The sequence below is a fragment of the Oenanthe melanoleuca genome, chromosome 1 (assembly GCF_029582105.1).
Source record: "Oenanthe melanoleuca isolate GR-GAL-2019-014 chromosome 1, OMel1.0, whole genome shotgun sequence".
In the NCBI taxonomy this organism is placed as follows: domain Eukaryota; kingdom Metazoa; phylum Chordata; class Aves; order Passeriformes; family Muscicapidae; genus Oenanthe; species Oenanthe melanoleuca.
In genome coordinates, this window is record NC_079333.1 from 49,214,266 (window position 1) to 49,232,780 (window position 18,515).

Consider the following 18,515-nt stretch of genomic DNA (forward strand, 5'->3'; position numbering starts at 1 on the left):
GCATATCAGCAGGTCTTGTGGCTATCAAATTAATATCATATTCATCAGCTTCATCAGCTTCAGTCACAGCACTTCACAGCACATCAACTTCAGTCGAATGTCCCTGTAGTAGTTAGATTCCTAATTTCCAGAAATCTAAATATAAGACAGATATGTAACTGCTACTGGGACCTGTATCACAGTCCTTCAAAATCCCTGTTCCCCAGCTTTTGAATACATTACCAATACTATGATCCCATCACGAGATTCTTACTTTCACACCCCCAGTCACCTCTCCTGGGGTTGGTGCCAGCTGCATCTGCAAGAGAATTATGAGTCAGTCATGAGTCATGACAATCCAAATGCTGTGCACAATTAATTGCCAACTTACCATTTTAGGGATGCTGATCCTGTTAGGGTTGCAGTGATTTATGACTAATTACAGTTCCTAGGATATATCTCATGTTTTCTGAATCGACACAGTCAGGTAATGAAATCACAGAATCGTTAAGATTGGAAGAGACCTTCAAGATCATCTGAGCCCAACAGTCAACCTAACACCACCACAGTAACCCCTTAACCAGATCCCCAAGTGCCCCATCCAGACACATTTGCAATACTTCCAGAGATGGTGACTCCACAACCTTCCTAGCCAACCTAACCACTCCTTCAGTGGAAAAAAAAAAATTCTTATATCTAATATGAACCTTGTCTGGTACAACTGAGGGCCATTTTCTCTCATCCTTTCATCCTGCCTTGATGGCAGAGTCTTACCAGCACAGGCCATTCAAAAATATGCACATATCTACATTCCCATGCAGAAAATCAGGTGCTACAAGCCAAATAGGAATCTGTAATGTATAGTATATACTTGTAATTCCAATACCAGCAGTTGAACACAGAATGGTTATTCTGGAATTTTTGTATGTTCTGCTCTTTCTTACAAATGGCTCTTAGAGACTCAAGGCTCACCTAAGCTTTAGACACTGCTAATATTCACTGTAACTGATAATAACATGTCAATGATATAGGACAGTGTTTATATAGAAATCCTCTTTTGGATGCAAGTTTTATTTGCCATGTAGTTCTAGAGAAACATAGAATGGCTTGTGTTGGAATGGACTTTAAACATCACCAAGTTCCACCCCCCTCCCCATGGGCAGGGATGCCACTCACTAGATCAGGTTGCTCATGGCCCAATCCAGCCTGATCTTGAGCACTTCCAGGGCTGGGCCATCCACAATCTCTCTGAGCAACCTGTTCCAGTGCCTCACTGTCCTCACAGTAAAGAATTTCTTCCTAACATCTGGTGTAAATATCTGCTCTTTTATTTTAAAAACATTCCCCCTTTGTCCTGTCAATCTGCCTGTGCAAAAAGTCACATTTCTCTTTTTTATAAGCTCCCATTAGGTACTAGAAGGCTGTGGTAGCTCTCCCCAGAGCCTTCTTCAGACTAAACAGGCACAACCCTCTCAACCTATTATGTTTTCAGTTTTTCAGGTGAGACAACACAGACCATAAACGAAAATCTTTTGCCTACTGTGGACCTTACTTCACTCAAGACCCTCAGGTCTTAAGGTACTCCATGTGGAATGTGACATTTGGGTGGGGGGAGTGTCCCACCTCAAATTCCACTTTTGTCTTTGCTTTGAAACTCTCTGTAGACTTTCCTGTAGCAATGATAATCTCTACTTCAAATTGTTTTAGTGGAACAAAATATTCTAATACTACAGTTGACAAACACAATAGACTTCAAGACCAAGAGACAACAGAGGGCTCTTTTTCCTCTTCTAAAATCTTTCTATATTAGACATGGCATCAAAAACTATGGACCCCATCAGGTCCACTTGTCCATCTTTTATTCCAAAACATTTCACAGACTGATTAATAGATAGACATCAAATGTGTTTCTGATAGCAAGAACAGCAATCTGCAAAAAGGGATGGCCAAGTATTAAAATTCTGTGACAATGCATCCAGCATCTGCTACAGATATGATGCCATGAATTCCTTATTGCATACAGAAATAAGCATGACCTATTGCTTCAGCACTTTGTTGGTGTTTGGTTCTTGAAGGTACTTGCCTCAGATACCTGTTACAAACAATACCCTGAGATCTTTTATCTGATTCTATGAACTATGAGAAAAGATGGCCATATACTGCTATTTCCATTTTTCTCTTGTTTTTCCACTGAATTTTTCCAAATCAGTTCTTCATGGGAAGATCAAGTCCAAGACTTATGTGGAGTTATGCCAACAGAGAATTTGGCCCCAGGTTTTTTTTTTGTGTATGATGAATTGACAGTCTTGTACCTGTAGCCAAAGGGAGCAGATGGAGGAAATTATAGTGACAATTTTGTTCTAGTTGTATGCTGCAAAAAACTGCAAAATATTGCAAAGAAGTTTTTCCCTCATATGATTTTATATATCAGATGGAGGTATTAGGAAGCCAGAAGTGCCAGTTTTAGCACAATTTCCCAGTACCACTTTCATAGCACCCAGTGCATTAGCTGTTTTTGTTGTTCCTATTCCTCTCCAGTCACTGGAAGAAAGGAAAAAAAAAAGAAAAAAAAAGAGGTATAGGTACTGACATTGTGTTATATTTTTTTTAACTTCAGTGAATTCCACTGATCACTCTGACTGTGGCTAATGCAGGATCCCTGGGATTCAATCAAGTCTGCTGCTGTGGATCTGGAGCTGTGGACTCAAGCCTAGTTTACAGACACAAGTCTGGAGTTATTGGAGCCTTGCTGATCCAGCTGTAAATGGATATGGAATCAAGGCCAGACAGGCTGCAAGCTGCTGTCTACAATAACCACAATGCTCCTTCCAAACCAACACAGCAGCCTTTTCAAGATATTCATCTCATAAACCTCATGTTCACTAGGATATTTAGCTATTATTCTGAATGAAATATTCTACAAATGTTACTGTGAAAGAGTCAGCTTAAGAAGAAACTGTAGCATGATCAAGAAAAATATTTTCCTCATGTTGAGAATATGAAATTGGCCAGAAGAGTCAGAAGGATCCACCTAGCCCAGGATTCAGCCTTCCAAAGGTGTTACTGCACTGTTTGTCACAGGCAGCCCTTGATATGTGGCACACCTGGCCTCACTATAGCTATGTTCCTCCTGGCAATAGCTGTCCTTTTCCCAGAAGCATGGATCATAACTAATTGCCAATATCCAAAACTGGTGCTCTTGGAAATCACAGAATCTGAATACAAGGGCAGTGGTAGACAAGGTCCTAGGAAACCCCAACACCTCCCTTTAGTCCCTTTTCTCCCATTCACTGACAAAAGCAACATCCAGTGGAGTGGGGCAACATTTTAGTCAATCCTGTGCCCATGACAGCAGCCAAACTTCAAAGGTGCCAGGAGCAGATGGTAATACCCTCTAGTTAAGGGATGTTTGGTGAAACACTTTATAGAGCAGATTGTGGCACTGAATTCAGTAAGGCTAGTTTTCTCCTGAGCAGGAGAAAAGAGAGGAAAGAAAAGGAAGAAAACAACAACAATCCCCAGAAGAACAGCAGTTAGCATACTTGATGAAGGCAACAAGGACAGTACACTCACAGTAGTGCTTCCTCCAAATGTTCTCATGGCAACCATCCAGCAAATAATCAGCTGAGGACTTCCTGACCCAGAGATATTGTCACTATGTATATTAGAACTGTATTATGCAATTGTTTAATACAATTGTGGTGTACACAATGGATATTTTAAACATAAAAACATGTATACCATTATGTATAGTACCACTGCACATATCACAATAGGTTGGCAGTTTACTTTGGCTGAAGTTCTCTTTCATGAAATTGTCCAGTACCACTCTTTGAATTATGTAAACTTGTATCAACCAGTACTTTCTGCAGGGAAACTTTTCACAGCTTGACTGAATATTGTATGAATATTCACCTCTTTTGTTTACTTTTATCTAGTCATCTGCTTGTGTCATTTGAAGGTCTCTTGCTTTTGTATAAGATGGAACAGTTTCTAATAAAAATTTATAATTGTCTTTTCTAGCCACTTGTTTTCACAGTCCTTTCTACCCTCTCAGTTATCTCTCAGCCAGTCTATTCAACTTGTCTATTTATTATGTAACAGTTCCATACCTTTGATTTTCCTTATCCCTTATCTGTGTACCTCTTCCAGTTTTGTCATCACCCTTGAGATAGAATGAGAACTGTACTGAGCACCTCCAAGAGGCACACTGTGCACATTATTTTCTTTTTGGTTTGCCATTGCTGTGCTAATAATTTTTCATACAATAGCTTCTTTCTGCTTGCAAACAGAAAAAAATAATAGAAAAAATTAGAAAAATTATAAGAAAATAGCCCAGGTTATTCCTTAGAACCAATTAACTGATGCTGGGATAACAAATGCAAGAGCAGCAAAGATGCTAGAGGTGTAAAGAAGTCATACATATGCTCATAACTCATGTCTCTTACTGACCCCTGAGGAACTGTCTTAAATGAGAGGTTTTATTAGAAGTAAAGTTTTGATTAACCTTATTATTTCCTTGACAGCATTTACTGCTCTCTGGAAGGGCTATGACATTTCCAAGGGGCTGGCATTTGATCAGTGTTTCAAGACTCACTGGACCAGAAGGAGATTTAGATTAAGATTCTACAGCTCTCAGAGAGGACAGTCTCCTAAGGATCATTAATTACCTGGCTTCTGAGGCTGCTGCTCCCTGACACTGTTAGCTACCACCCCAGAAGGAGGTGCCTCCAGCAATTTCAAGTTTGGGAGGAATTCCAATTCCATTTTTTGGGAGGAAATGCTTCCACATTTTATAATTACAGTGAATAAGATGGATTTAATTTTGATTCAGCAAAAGGTTTTGAATGCTAAAGTAATTCTCTTAATTCAGTGTTTTCCATACAGATTTGGTTGGAGTCAACACAAACACGAGGCACTGTTTGGAGAACAGCACTATGAGGAGATATCTTCTCAGAATTTGCATGGCTTTGACAAGTAATTAGGGTTTAAAGTTTGAGTCATGACAGGCAGAATTTTAATCAGGGAAACAAGAAAATGAATATGTAAAGAACAGAGACAGGTTAGCATCAACTGAATGATAGCAAAATCAGAAGTGCCATGGTCATGCTATCAGAGATTTAGAGAGACTTTTATGGCACACATAAGAAAACTGGGAAAAGACACATTTGAAAAAAATGTGTCTTTTGAGAATGACCAAAAAAGGAAAAAGTATTCTAAAGGAGAGAGGACTAATTAAAAACAGTATGGGTGATCCATAACATTTTCAGTACCAGGTTCAGCTTGATTTACTGAAGCCATTCAGAGATGCTGATGCTGAAGGGGCACTTCCCGTTCTTGGGCCTTATCTATGGAACAGATCTGTTGTGGAGAAAAGGAAAAAAAGTAAAAGTTTTAAAAGTACATTCACTTTTCACATATCATTCTACATTTAGACTCACCAAACCAACCTTTTGCAGCTCCACCAGTATCATGTGGCACTCGCAATGCCAGGCACCACTTTCTCAGGAAATCTGGAACATTTTAATTCACTAGAGGATCCCCTGAAGTTGTCTGAAGACAAATCTAAATCCCTTATCTTTGAATCAAGAAGATAAGTTAATTTCAAATTAAGACTAGAGTTTGCTATTTCAGTAACAGCTCTCTAAACTTCGCAAGAATGAGGGGAAAGAAAGGAAACTAATCCTACTGGATGAAATTATCCTTGGTGGAGTTTCTGGTCATACAGAGGCTGTGAATGGCCCTCCTTCCTTACTGCACTGTAGTTTACTTCCTGATACCACAATCTCTGAGAGAAGCAAACTTTACTCAGCAGGAGAGCAATGGTCACTTCCTATTATCACATTTTCATTTATCTAATTGATTCTTTTATTATTGTGTTTTGAGACCATTGAGAAAGTTTAATTTCTTAGACATTTTATTCATTCAGGCATTTAACAAAGAGGTTTTCACCTGTATGTGTTTGGCTTTAACTTATTTAGCCTTTTTAACAGGCTTTTAGCATATTTAGATAATTTTAGCTTATGCCATTTTTGTGTGATGATTCTTGGCAATGTCAGTTGATGATTCTGGGATTTTGGTAGGTGCAGCACAGCGAATGGCAGAGACAGTCTCTGTGTCACAGGAATTTCTGGGTAAGTACCAGACAGAACATGATCCAGTAGATAAAACATACCTCTCCCACATGAGAATAGGAACCTAACACATTTTCTTTTCAAGAAATTTTTCTTGATGGATCATACCTCATCCCTCTCTCTTCTCTGTGAAGTACAGGTGTCTTTTCTGCAAATAACCTCAAACATTCACAGCTAGAGCTGCAAAAACAGTTTTCTCAAGATAGAAGCTTTTAATCTTTAATTTTGGAACATATTAATTTCTTTAGATGGGTACCAGTATGGACTGTTATCACATACTGGGACTAGAAAATAATTAGCTTTCACACAAAACCTTTAACAGGAAAACCCAGGCCAAGAATATTCAGAATTAGAATTCTGTCCAATTTCTTTCCTCTGGGCCAGAAGTCACAGAATGGCTCTGAAAAGTAGAAATGACACTCTGCATGGTACAGAGAATTATGTCAATGTACATTACAGTTCCTGATTTCTGCCAGCTATAAACCCCTCAGCCAAGCCTTTCTGCTGGGAAGCCTGTCTGTTGGCATACACATGGGAAGAGCAAGATGAAATACTATTTTAGGAGAGAATGGAACTCAAAGTACAAAGAACTTCAGAAAGATTTTGAGACTGCTTTGTCCTTTCCTGGTGAGGGCTGCCAGAACTAGCAGCACCATGGGGTTGTCTGGATCTTAGGAAAGATAGAGACAGAAAATGCTGCTGTTTCTTCTATTGTTCCCACATAATCTGCAAAACCTGTCCCTCACCCTGACTGTATTTCTGTAGTCTCAGCCTGCTGGAAAGTCACTACACCAGCAACTTCTCTGTAAGAAAACGCTCCTCTTTGTAAGATGTTTCAGGTTGGACTGTTTCAGATACAGAATTGGTTGTGTACAAAGATACCAGGTCTTTCATTGCTGGGCCTCTTTTGAAATGTGAAGTAGCACCATTATCTGAATTACAGTTTTGCATGAGCTATGCTTTGCTCCATCTAACTCACACAAGAGCAGATACAAATTCCCAAACTGCTGTCCAATGTGAAGACATTTATAAACCTTGTGGAAAGCCCCAGCAATTGCACAGAAGAGCATTACTGCTACAAAACCATGGAGCCTGTCTCCACAGCTAAGGAATTACTCAGCTGTCAACATCCCATCTCTGCTTCTCTCAAGGCTCTAGGGACAAGCACAGCAGAGGTAGCAGTGCTGACCATTGTCCTGCTAAAGGGAATTCCTGTGAGTGATTATAGGGAAAACAATAGAGGTAATATATGGGAAGAAGTGGAGAAGAAGCCAAGTTTGCTACAGTGAGGAAAACACAACTTTACATAAGAGAGGAATGTTTCTTTCCAAGAATGGAGTGAAAGGAGAAGAAATCTCTGCAGAACATCTTCCTACTAGATTTGGTTTGATCAGGATATTTAAATAGCAGTTTTACAACCTGCTCTAGCTAGTATGACTGATATCTATGGTCTTTTGATATTAACAACCTGAGTACCACCAGGTATAGTAAAATTTATAGTTCCTATAGCTGACTGAAGGAGGTTTACAGAGTTTACCATGAGAAGTGGGTATTAGATCATCTGATTTGAATCTCCAGTATTTCACAAGCCATTTCACAGATGTATCTCACAGCTCCCCTTTTATTGTGCTATCCTGTGTTTGACTAAACACATTTTCCAGCAATTTAGCTAGGCTTGAATCCAAAAAACAGAAAGTTGAAGAATCAACCACTGGTTTATTAGCTTAATCCAGCCATTAATCATCTTAACTCTTAAAAATTTGTGCCTAATATCCCATTTGAATCTGTATGACTTTAGTTTCCAGAAAATGGTGGGGGTTTTTCATTGGTTGGTTTTTGTTTTGGTGAGGTTTTCCTATTTAATTCAACTTAATTTAATTCACTTGCTGTTATTTTATCTTCAAAAATCTACTTATACTGATATTATATTGCATGTTAAGTTGTTTGGATTTTTTTGAGTGAACTTATACCTCACTCTAAAGTCATCACTGCCCTTAAATCTTTGCTTTAAAGGGTGGGGGATGTTGGGTTTTATTTGTTTAATTGGTTTTTTGCATATATTAGATTTTTGTAAATTAGTTATAAAACAGAAAATTCAGGTGTTTCTTAGTCTTATTTCATGATGAAGTTTCACCAGTGTTCTAAAGGAAAATAAACTTGTTTTGAAAGCCATTTTTACATGAACATGACAGTAGGAGTGTTTGGTGAAATGTTTGCATTTTGTGACCTTTAAATAATTTTCAGAACAATGTTCTTGCAGTAAAAGTTCACCATTCTGTAAACTTTGTCTGAATTTCATGTTCCTAGGTTTTTTTTTTACTGCACAAAGTACAGTACAGTACATGTTTTGAGGTTGGCAGGGACATAGCCACAGCCTCATTGTAATTTACCATACCATGTATCTTCATGCAGTCTCAAAATTTCATCAGCTCTTTGTATTTACTTTCACATAATTAATTAAAATGTTGAAAAATATCAGGATTATTACTACTTCGTGTAAAATTCTGCTATAGATGTTCGTAATCAGTTATGACCCTGTGTGGACAATTAATGACTGGAATCTGTTTAAAAATCACTTTTCATACTATTTTCTTACTGTTTCTTTACAGTTTGTATGTATACTGGTATTAATCAGAATGCACTGATATAATGCCAAATTACTTGAAAAAGCCTTTATAGCTTACATTCTGTACTTTTCTCAAACATACAATCCCTTAAAAATGCAACTTAAAAACAAAACAAAAACCAGACTCAACTTTAAAATTGTATTTCCAATGAAAAAGAAACTTCATTGCCACTTGTTCTGTATTTTATATCCAACACATTAATATTTATAATTCCTGTCTGGTCTTCACTACTGAAGATTTATACATGTGTGACTTACACCAGGATAACCACTATATATTGATTTGAGCTATTGTCAAGGTCTTTGGAACAGTGTTGCAGCATCTATAGTTTTCCTGCCTCTTGGAACAGCTATAATCCAAGATTTACTAGAAGGAAATTTCAACCAGTTCTTCATTTCTCTGGGTACAAATCATACAGGACTGCAGACTTAACAAAATTTTTCTTTTGCAGATGCTCAATATCCCCCTGAGTTGGTAGAGAACTAGAAAATACTTTTAATTTCCTCTTATGATGGGAAAATAGCATGGTATATTTTCAATGAATTAACAGAAATATTTATTAAGCCACTATTTTTTTTTTTCCTTCATAATAACTTTATCATCTCCAATTAACAGCAGGTCTAGGAAGAATATATTTTCTGAAAATCTTCAGCTTCTCATTTTTTCTGTGTGATGCTAACATTTTTTCTACCTTTCATGATCATATATGCCTCCTTACCTATTTTTCATTATATATAATTTAATATTCACAAGGCCTGGCCTGGCTTCATTACTGAGCCAAGATTGGCTCTAAGCCAAAGCTGTCCTTTCTGATAGGTTGGCACTGTCTTTTTTAACCATCTAATAAAATCTTCTTATAAATCAACTATTTTCTACTTTTTTTTTTTCCTGAACTATTTTGCTCACCTTTTTTTTTCCTGTTTTAAAGTTACCTCCTATACATGTGATATGCATCCTTATGTTTTTATAATTACTGTTCAGGGTAATTTTTTTCACTGGTGACTGCAATTAGTCTTGATTGCAGGCTCCCTGATTTTCTACTCTATGATTTATTCTTCTTTATCAAAATTTGGCACTTAGTATCCCTCATGTAAATATATTACTATCTCTAATTTTTAGAAGGTGTAATAATGTTCTAGCAGTAGCCATCTAAACCCTCCCTTGGTATTCCATGCTTTTAATGTAATAGGATGATGTATTTGTTATAAACAAATTTGTTATAAACGTTAAAAGATCAAAAGTTGTGTTGATTTGCCTGACTAGGACATGCCTGAAAGTCCATTTTTTAAGTACAATAACTTTATTATGTGGCAGTGAAGAAGCAGATAAGCCCAACAAGGCTAGACATGGGTTAAAGAGAAATTCTCATGGATTGCATTAATACACAAAATCGTGCTGGCTGTCTTGCCTGTCAGCAAGCTACCAAGAAATTAAGGGCACTACATACAAGCTCAAGTCTGATGCTTGGCAGTGGAAATAGGCCAAACTCAGTTGCAATTGGTCATGCAATTACAAACATCTGACACACTCTTGTAACAAGAGATCCAGGTCGTGGGGAAAGTAGGTGAACTAAATACAGTGAAATAAGTTATTGGCCTTCAGGGATCCCACTGCAGTTGGGAGTGGTGACTTATTTTTGTTTACTGTTTTTCTTTTTCTTTCCACAGGAAGTATGGATCTTCCAGATATTGCCTAAGTTACAGCATTGTGATTTCCTTGAGAGTAAGGCTTAAGTTGTAGAAGAGACTGTCAAAAATTGAAAGGCTTGTAGGCCCAAATTCTGCTTTGAGTAGTATTTGTGCAATTGTGTGGAATGGAAGGGTTGATTTTGTTCTTACTTATTTCAGTGTGAGTGTTAAGGCTTTAAATCAGAGCTGGATTTTGCAATCAGCCATTCCTCACACCAGACAGTGGACAGGTGTATGTAGACATATACTCACTTTGTACATACTGTTTTGAAAGCAATCAAATAAATAGTGCCTCTTTAAAAGCGAAAAAAGTGCAGACTTTAACATCTAGATCCTCTGCATCTAAAAATCTTCTGTAAAAATCTTCAGTTTCAGAGGGGCATAATGATTTAAGCTTCCAACTAATGATTTAAGCTTCCAACTTGTGTTTGTTATACAAAGCACAGTATTGGCATTTTTCATCACCACTGATCAAGTCCAAAATCTGCATCTGTAAATGTAGAACTATACTCTTTACACTGCAGAATGTCAAGTAGTTTTATCCTCACAGCACTGGTCCAAACCTACTGGTCCTCCTCATTTCAGTATATAAAAAAAAAAAAAAAAGAGAAAACTCTTGATCAAGGGACAGTGCCAAAGAAAAGCAAAGAGGAATGAATTTACAGTTTTCAGACCCTGACATGTTTCTAAACATGAATTCTTTATTGAAAAAAAAGCAGTTGAGCGAGAATTACCTGGTCCGTAATCAACTTTTAAAAATTACTTGGAATAGGGGGGTCTTCACTAAAGCTGTTTTGTGAAGAATAATTTATAATAATAAAATAATACTATGGGAACCATTTTCTTTATTACAAAGAATTGTTCAACAGTTGCAATAAAAGGATTGTACAAGAGTTGCAATATAAAGAGGAACATTTAGAAGTAGTGAGATTTTTTATGTAAAATATTATGTTGACAAGATGTCATAATTATCCTTATGTCAATATATGGAAAACTGAACAAAATGTTTTAACAGTTTGAGAATATTGAAATTGCATTTTATGCTTTCTACTCTGCTTTCAATAATTTAAATACCCAGTTCTATGTAGGATGCACATGTCTAGGAAATTGAGAGTGGAGGACAGAAATGTCTAGGTCACACCACTCAACAGATTATGTGGCACAGACCACTATGACACTATGCTTACAAAACACAAAAAGGATGTTTAATGCTAGCAATTCAATAAGCCTATGATTTGCCATCTATTTAGAACAGAAAACCAACTTCACAATTACACATACTGAGTCCTAATGGAGGACTTCTCCTTACTTCCCTCAATATTTAATACGCCAAGAACCCTCAGCACTTTTCCCATGTTTCCCATGCAGTTATCCATGAATCTCTCTGCTTTCTGCATTTTCAACATTTTCTCCTCTAGGACATTACTTGTGGCCCTTGGGAAGTTCTGCAAGTTACTCTGTACCATTCATAATGTTTATCACCTATTGTCAACTCATAAAAAAGCATGACACAGAGCTCCATCACTGCAGCCCCAACACTGATTTTCCTGTAGAGAGTTACAGGAAATCCGCAGCAGCTGGGGTCGCAAAGCTCAAAGGGAAAACTGTGCTCTGCTTCTTTAGTGAGAGTGTCTCCTCTGGGTGCTGTAACACAGTAACTCCCTTACAAAGCTCCATGAACATCAGCCTCTTCTTGTAAAAATTCTGCATCTGAAGGTGATCATCTCCAATGTACAAAGGGACATAATCTTTTCTAACATTCCTGTACCAGAATATGAAACCAGTAGCATTTCTCAGCATAACTACTAAGTCTGCAGTGACCAAATTAACTTCTATTTTTCTGTATGCCAATAGCTACTTCAAAATCAATAACCAGGATGTGAACAAGGTCCAAGTGTCTCCTGAATAATACAAGCCATTGACCCCAACTGGGAAAAGTTCAGTCTGTGGATTACAACATTAATCCTTCTGGCAGGAATGCATAAAAAATTATGCAGAAACAGATGTGCCTCAGCCAAATGGTGACACCAGGGACTTCTGGGTTCACAAAAACCTTCTGTAAAAATACATGGAAGAGCTCTTTTGCCTATAAATTTTGATGCTTAAGTACAAGTGTGTGATGTCTCCAGAAATGTGTGCATCAGGTATATGTAGCTGCAATGCCAGAATGCTAAAATGACTGTAGATCAATACAAATGCTTGAGGTGATGTTGCATGACAGGACCAAGAAATTCAATGTTTGAGAAAATGTTTCATGTGAAGCAGCAGTCCCAGGGCATCTGGTAACTAACCAATGAACTGTCCCTAGATCTCTGAAAAGGGATAAAGGCAATTGTAATTAGAAGATATAAGCTAATGACTAAGCCGTGTGCTAATGGCCCATTAATGAATCCCTTCTGGGCTCCCTGAATGCTGGTTTCAGGTTCCTGTACTTGGAACCAGCTTGATGTAGTTGGAAGTCTGGGTCCTGACTCCTCCAGAATTAAACTGTTTAAACATCCAGTTTTAATAGAATGGATTTGAAAACAGCTGGGTCCCCAAGGGCTTTCCAACAGGCCGTTGATCATGGATGCTTCAGGGCCAGCATTCAGATCCAAATTACACATGTTCTTGTTTGCCAAGAGGAAAGGCAGAATAGCTGTATGCACACAGTACAGAGACAGCACACTTGTCCAGAAAATGTTATTCCTGTACCTAAGAAAAGTCTTGTAATGTCAGTCTGAAAAAGGAGAGAATAGCTTCTTAGGCACAGATACATGATTTACTGAGGATCAAGCCATGATTCAGTCCTGTACACTGATAACTCCTTCCCCTCTATCCTGCAAAAATGAATTCCTTGCAGTCCCTGATAGTCTGAATCTGATCATAATAAAGTTGCTACATATGAACTTCCTTTGTACCTGTATTTGCCAAGCATTTCAAAGAGAACAGGAATAAATTATTGAGCAGAACATAACAAAAAATTTGACTCCTTTCTCCCTGACTTTCTGTAATGGAAGAGTGGGCTAGGAAAGCATATAAATGAGGAGCCAATAAATCTTATTTACTGACAGTTCTTACTATGCAATTTCACAAACCAGGGCATCTTGACTTTCCTGTGCCAGGAACACTCTATGCCTCTGCCCTTAGATTTGTGGGTGCCCTCTACATCACTGTAATTCTCTTGCTCTTTAAAGAATGGTGGCTTAAACTGAGAAAATTAAATAACACCTCCCCACACACACACACTTGATATTGAAAAACAAACCAGAAAAGCCTCCATGACTGGGTAAAAGACAAAGTTGCTATTTCACAGCTTCAACAAAAAGCTAGAAAAGTATGCAAAAATAGCTCTAGTTCAAGAAAGAAATTCCTGTTAATAGATGAGGGGCACCCTTTCCACTAAGGGGATTCTCAAGTGTGAAATACATCTTTCAGGAAAACTAGACACCTTTGATAACACTTACATTGGAGATGTGTGACATTAAGCCAAAAATAGAAAATATAAATTTTGCTGTCCAGATAACTATGCCAGAAATAAGTCTTCCAACTTTTGCTTGAAATGCCATGCAAAACGTATTTATGAGAACCATAGAGAAATACTTCACTACTTGATTCAAGTGATAAAAGATTACTCAGAACACAACATGTGAACAAGTTGGTGAGTGACCCCAGGGTGTGACTCCCTTAGATCATGAAACAGAGCCCCTGTTGAGAAGCTCAACAGGACCTGGCAGTGTTTGCTCACAGCCCAGAAAGTCAATCATATCCTGAGTTGCACCAAAAGGGAATTGGCCATCAGGTCAAGGGAGGGAATTCTGCCCCTCTATTCCACTCTTGTGGGACACCACCTAAAGTGCTGCATCCAGCTCTGGGGTGCCCAGCATAAAGGTGGTCAGATACTGGCACAGAGAACTTGTGGATGCCCCATCCCTGGAAATGTTCAAGGCCAAGATTGGATGGGGTTTTGAGCAATCTGGTCTAGAGGAAGATGTCTCTGTCCATGGAGGAAAGTTAGAACTAGATGATCTGTCAGATCCCTTCCAACACAAACTGTTCTGTTACTCTATGAACATCAGCATGAAGGCCAGAACACACAATCAGTGTTATCAGTTGTTATAAGAATGGAAGGAAAAGATACAGACATTCAGACACAGGTATGAGTTGCTTTTATTTGGCAGCACAGCTGTTGGCAATGGACAGAGCTAATCTGACATGTTTCCCTGCCAGGAGAGGATTGCTTCCTTTATCTAGAGCTTTGCTTCCATCTAGTTTTAACTTTCTTAATAAGCAAAGCTCTCCCTACTTCTACTGAAAGAGAATGTTCCATAGTCTAAAACTGAGCTCACTGCTTTTCTTTTTCCATTTTTGCAAATTTATCCCATTTTTGATATTTACTGCTTCATTAAGCATAGTGACTACACCTACTTTTTCTACAGTAAGCAATTTTCTGTTATTCATGGTTTCTTGGCTATAAGGAGAGAAATATTATTTTAAAGTAGGCCTGAATTCAATGATTTATATTGAGAGGGAATCAACCTGTGAAACAGTAATAACTAGAATTAGCAATGCTGACCTCTGCCAAGGTGCTCACTGTTCCATACCACAAAGGCATATACAACAACTCAGACTAGGAGACAGCTCAGGACATGTTCAAGGATGTTGGCTCTGCATAGGGGAACATCCAGAATGACACTGATCCTACCCAGAGGCTAGAAGCAATAAACATGATCCATTCACTGTGAATGGAAATCACCTAGACTAACAAAATGGGCCGCAGTTAAGTTTTACTTCAGAAATGTAAAAGAACATCAAAGAAACACTGTTTTGAAATTTAGTAGTGTTCCAGTAATTAAAGCTGTGGAGAGAATGGGGGATAATAACTGCCCAATGTGAGATTTGAGATATAGTCTAATGCCTGTCCTATACACTTTCATTCATGTCTATTTTTGATTTGTTTTACTATAGCTAATTTTATTTACTAATGCTAATTTTATTTAAAAAGCTGATTGATTTATTTCTAATTACATGTAAATATATGGAAGGGGAGATTTTCTTTCAGCATATTATTTAATTTATCTGTTGTCATGGGACAAAGGTAACCGTATAAAATGAGAGGGGCCTGAGTAAAGAAACCTATTTTTAATGGCCATTTTTGTCACACATATATTAAAATCAGAATACATATCATAATGCAAACCAAACTTCTGTTTAGTTAGTTTTTTATTTCTATGACTGCAAAAATAAATATCTGTAATTCATAAAGCTTAATGAGTTTCTGATTACACTCATTTTCTATACTTGAACAGTGCAGAGAGATGTTTATCAGATTTGATGAAACTGGAATCAAATTTCTGTACACTTACCTGAAAAACAGACTGATTACAGTAGCTTAAACACTTTTGCCTTGCTATTTATGGTAAGACTTCAGCACTCATTGGCACCTGGGCTTATCAGGGAGCACATTGATCACTCTGCACCTCACCTTCGAGTGTAAATTTGTTTTCAGACTGCTGAGCTTCTGAATCTTTCCATGACTGTATCACTGTGCAATTTGGATTGAACATCAAGAGTAAGCAGGAAGAATAAATGGGGAGTTGGCTAAGCAGTACAAGGTGCAACAAAGCAGAAAAATCTCTCTTGACCATATACTTGCATTTGGATTCCCTCATCAAACAATGTGTTCTAAAGAGACGTATTCTAAAAATGATTAGTTCTCAACTTCCTCCAGCAGTCTTCATTCATTTCTGTTTATCTTTCAAGTACCACTCATTTCTGTTTTAAAAACCCAGATGTTCTCCTTGACTTGAGCTGTTAATTTTATGACAATCAATAGCAATAAGATTACAAGATACTCTGCATTTAGATTATGTTTGTAGGGATATCACAACATTGCATGTATGAAGTTCAGAGTCACATGTCTCACAGAAGTTCTTAGTATGGCCTGTGCTCTTACAGCACATGATAAAGGCAAATGCATTTCTGTGTAAAAGATAGATAGATAGACAGATAGATAGATAGACAGATAGATAGATAGATAGATAAACATGCAGATATTAACTGAACAAAATTCATATAGTCCCTTACAGAAGAGTGCTGAAGTAAATTTAACAACTTGAATATATAATCATCACACAGTTATAATCATTAGTACTATCTTGGTTTGTAAGCAGGACAAAGCTTCTTCAATGATTATTACCTCTCTGAATCTTAACCTGTTTTTAAAACATGTTGTTTCCAAGACAAGTAAGAACTATCACAGAAATCTAGAACATTAAATTAACTATTTCACCAACACAAATGAAGAGACAGCAGAAAATCAGAGAATCTGTTTAAATATTTATTTAGAGATGTCAGCCTAAGGACAAACGAACTTATTACATTTCAATAAATTTATTTGTCCTCTCCTTTTAATTGCACCTGGGAATACAAAACATGATGCAACTGCACCTGGCTGGATGGCAATGATGGACATACTGGTAATAAAATTTTCCAAGCATGATCTTCCTTCTCCAAAAGTCAGATTTACAGAAGTGTAGCTCAAGGAAACAAATACTTTTTTGCATTTCTTTTCTATCAGAGTGTATCTCTTTTCTGAGCAAACCAGGCAGAAAAGAATAAGGGAATACCAGTGACAGCTTTTTAAGAAGGACTTGCTTTGTTAGCTCTCACTAATTTATGACCTGTGTATATTTCTATGCTCTCAAGCAAACAGATTACAAGGTTCTGGGGTAAAAAAAAAAAAAAAGTATAATACTTCACATTTCAGTACAGCAATAGACTCAGTAAATATCAATTTGGTTTGCTAATTCATTAACCCTTTCAATATCTTTGCAATGTACTGTTAGCTTTCTGTGGCTTTTCGTTGCTCTTTGCTCTTCAGAAGACAAAAATGAGAACCACAGAGTTAAAATATGCTTCCAGGCATAGTCTCCAACAAAGTCCCCGTGTGTTACCAGAGTGTCTAAGGTAGATTTCAACTTTGTCCACAAGAGAGGGAGTTTTCAGTAGAGCATTTGGCTGGAAACCTCAACTCCATGATTAATTTTCTCATGCAGGCTTTAGCTGCTCCGGTCTGCTGCTCAGACTGGTCAATGCCAAACCCTGCTGGCTCAGTGGAGCTTCCCAGAAGTGGATGAAGGGCCCAAACAACTCTTCTTCCTGGAATTTAAAAGATATCAGTTTCCTGTTTCTTTTAATTAGTTATCATGTCTATACATGCAGGGAGTGTGGCTGGAGAAAAAAGTGATTTATTTTGATTAATTATTACTTTGGATTTTATTTTTAATTAGTGTCAGGAGAAGTTAGAATTTTAGGAAGACATTCTTTCAAGATGCATTTAAAGTCAAAGATATAAACTAAAATTATTTCAATGGACCTATAATGTGAATAAAAAAAATTGTGATGACATAAAAATAGTTAAGAAGCAGGAGGAAAACAAGGCTGTGTGTAATTTTTGTATGTTTCACTACTGACACAGGTCAAGGATACATCCTCCTAAAGAAAGCTTCTGGCAAGTTGTCCCAGCATGGCTGTAACAGAAACAAAAGATATTGAAGCAGATGCGGGGAAAATAAGTCTTCACTGACAAAAATAGTCTGTAATTCCAGTTTAAACCCTGGAGCTGTTGGTCATTTCACCCTTGACTGTTTGGTCAAAGGCAATGAGGACAGAATTACTCAGTTCACTGCGATTTTTCTAGGACTATACCCATCATTAACTATTTTGACAAACGAGAGAGAAGTGTATTATGACAAGATTGAGGTGAAACAGCATAGCTACAACTGAGAAAACCATAATCATTTATCTTAGTGACACGAAAAGGAAGCTGCTGTAATTGCCAGGGAATAAATGGAGTCAGAAGGGCTCTTTAATATGGGATGAACTGCTCTATGCAATGAGAAAGGCAAGAACCCACAGAAAGAAAGGAGGTACGACAAATAAAGGGGGGCCAAGAGCAGGTGATCAAGGAGATGGAATTGCGTGCAGAAGTAACCCAAGGAGAGAATTGATACCCAAAGGAAGAAAAGGAAAGGAGCAGCATGCTGATAATGCATGGGCTGTCCCTAGAGGCAACAAAAAGGCAAAGTGGGAGAAGCCAAACTGCA